This window comes from Furipterus horrens, unplaced genomic scaffold, assembly GCF_987537825.1.
Source record: "Furipterus horrens unplaced genomic scaffold, mFurHor1.1.pri manual_scaffold_5, whole genome shotgun sequence".
NCBI classification, from domain to species: Eukaryota; Metazoa; Chordata; class Mammalia; order Chiroptera; family Furipteridae; genus Furipterus; species Furipterus horrens.
In genome coordinates this window covers 53,118,394-53,121,489 of record NW_028327175.1, presented here as the reverse complement: position 1 = coordinate 53,121,489, position 3,096 = coordinate 53,118,394, and the positions used below count along the sequence as shown (strand labels likewise).

Below are 3,096 nucleotides of genomic sequence, written 5' to 3'. Positions count from 1 at the left end.
AATCTTTCTCTCTCACGCCAGTGTTTCTTTCTGTCTCTCTGTCTCTCCCTTCCTCTCTCTCTAAAAATCAATAAACATAACCTCAGATGAGTATTATAATAATAAAAGAAAACACAGTGGTAGGTAGAAATTAACTAAATTTTTTCCTAAGTTGGATTATATGAAAGTAATAATCAATGGATGTTTATTTATTTTTTCATTTTAAAATATAAAATACTTAATAAATTTGTATATCATCTTTGCATAGGAGCCGTGCTAATCTCCCTTGTATCATTTGAATTTTAGTCTATGTGCTGCCAAGGTGAGCACAGTAGGGCCTTTATTTCAAGTCAGTGCCTAGCATAGAATGGACCATCAATAAACATATTTTTAGGACTTCCGGCCAAGATGGAGGCTTAGACGGACACGTTAAGTCTCCCTCTACAACTAGAGAGGAATACAACTACTTCAAAACAAAGGATAACTAGAAATTCCAGAAAATAAAACTACACGGAAGCCCAACATATGAAGTTATAAACCAGCGGTGCCATTTGGGCAGGTAAGAGTTAAAGAGGGCAGTGCTGTTTGCCGTCGCACCTGGAGCGGCGGGGCGGCGAAAAATCCCGGCGGCAGTCAAGCCCCTGGCAGTGCGCGACCCCAGCGCTGGGGAGAGCGGCCACCGCATCGCCTTGAACAGTGAGGCCCAGGGGGGCGGGAGGACGGATCCCGGTTTCCTAGCTGAATAACTGTGTGAATCCATTTTGGACCCCCGCCCCCAAAGAAAGAAAGCACCACAGGGCTGCGAAATAGGTCGCAGACAGGCGACGCCAAACGGCGCCGGTCGCTGGGTCATTACGAGTACACAGGCACTGCCCCCAACAGCCGGCCCAAGAAAACAAAACACATCTGTCAAAATGAGGCAGACAACTATAGAAATCCCGGTGACACAGCTCACCAGGCAGCAGATAGAGAACCTGACAGATGAACAGATAAGAAACCTGTCAGAGGCTCAGTTCTGGGCCATTGTTATCAGGTGGCTTACAGAATTCACAAAAGAGCAGAAAAAAGATAAGAAAGAAGCGAAAAACTTTCATAACGAAAGGAACAAAACCGCATACGAGACAGACGGTGAGGAAAAGAAATCCAGAGTTCATTTCAACAAACTGGAATATGGAGAAGGAACAAGCAGTCAACCAATGCAGCGAGAGGAAATGGGAAGCAACAATGAGAGGATCAGAAACCTCTGGGACAGCTATAAAAGGCCCAACATAAGAATCATTGGTTTGCCAGAGAATGAGGAAGATGAACTAGAACTTGAAAAATTGAGTGAAAATATAATAAAGGAGAACTTCCCAGACTTGGGGAAGGGAATAGACTTGCAGGTCCAGGAAGCAAGGAGAGTTCCCAAGAGACTGGACCCAGGGAGAACCACTCCAAGACACATTATAATCAAAATGTCAAAAATTAAAGATAAAGAGAGAATCTTAAAAGCAGCAAGAGAGAAGAAAAGAATTATGTACAAAGGGGTCCCAATTAGACTATCAGCAGACTTCTCAAGGGAAACCCTACAGGCAAGAAGGGACTGGCAAGAAATATTCAAAGTAATGAAAATCCAAAACCTACAACCACGAATACTCTATCCAGCGAAATTGTCATTCAGAATAGAAGGACAGAGAAAGTGTTTCCAGGACAAAATAAAACTGAAAGAGTTCATTAGATCCAAACCACTGTTATATGAGATGTTAAAGGGACTGGTTTAAAAAACAGAAGCTAAGGAGATGAAACAAAGGCAAACTAAACAGGCAACGAGAGTGGAAAAGGAACTGTGGGTACGGGAAGCATATTGGGGGGAGGTCAACAGGGAGGGGGAATGGGGAAAGGGAGGGAGATGATATAGGAATTGGGGATCAAGGTAGGAGGGAATGGAATAGACGGAGAGAGGTTGGGAGGAACTGTATGCACAACTAATGGACATAATCTAAAAGGGGGGGACAACTGGAGGGAGGGGGGCCACCAGGTGGAGGGGAGCAGAGGGAAGGGAAATTGGCACAAATGTAATATTTTAATCAATAAAACACATTAAATCTGAAAAAAAACAAACAAACATATTTTTAATGGTTAAAAATGATTGATATATCCACTTGACTTAAGGTTTATAACATTCTCATCACTCTATAGCCGTAAGTGAATCAGCAAGCTTTTTTAAAAATTTAGTTTTATTTTTACTCACAATAAGTTATAGATACACTGATCCTTTTATTGAAAAAAAAAAAAAATCTGAGTCTTAACTGTTAGGGACAGAAACTGCCATTTTGCCCACCCAGTGACCTGCCACAAGCAATGGCCTGCGGTCATGCCGGTGTCCTGTGTTCTCAAAACTACCACTCCCTGTTGTGTGACCTGCGGTCATGCCTGGGGTCATGTGTTCTTAGAAACCCCCTCTCCCTTGATCATTTCTCAGAAACAACAACGATAAATCTCATGGTAGCTCTCCCTAATCAGAGGACATTGTTGTTTTGTAAACACCTTCACCCTGGATGTCTGGAACTGACCAGTAGGGTGACTCACCCACCTGGGGTATGCTCCACACCCTTAAAAGTCCCTCTACCTCTTCCCATGGTGCTGCAGTCCACCCAGACTCAGCCTGCCTGCTTGAACATCCCTTAATAAAGTCTCTGAACTGGTCCACCAGACTCCTCCCTTCTTCTGGGCACTAACCTAAGAATAACGTAAATAGTGGAAGAGAAGATCTGAGCACTTTTCCAAGCTCTGAGTGAAGGAGATTCTAGCTTAGAGAATGGTAAGGATTCAAAGGCAGAACCTGTGTTGGCTTACAGCAGACATCTTCTATCTTCTTCTCTTTGCCTCTCTTCTTGCTTTCTCTCCCATGTGACTAAGCCAGAAATTGAGGAATTTCCGTGTAATAAAAATGAAGCTAATTATTTTTGGATCAAAATACCTTTAAAAATGCAAACTGAGCAGGTCTAAGCTTTGCTAAGTCAGTTCACATGTCTGCCATTACATCCTGGCCACAAACTTGCATTCAGGTGAGAAATGCAGACTAGAAGAAACCATTTAAGGAAAGGTAGGTCAAGGGCTTTTGCTCTAATAGAAGGA

At 42.9% G+C, this 3,096-nt stretch overlaps 1 non-coding gene across 1 annotated transcript; it reads right to left on the bottom strand.

Moving 5' to 3' along the window:
* Positions 1-202: 202 nt before the first annotated feature.
* On the bottom strand, positions 203-309 carry LOC150008630 (U6 spliceosomal RNA). Its single transcript, XR_016511494.1, has one exon. It is a non-coding gene; the product is annotated as a U6 spliceosomal RNA (small nuclear RNA).
* Between the last annotated feature and the right edge of the window lie 2,787 nt (positions 310-3,096).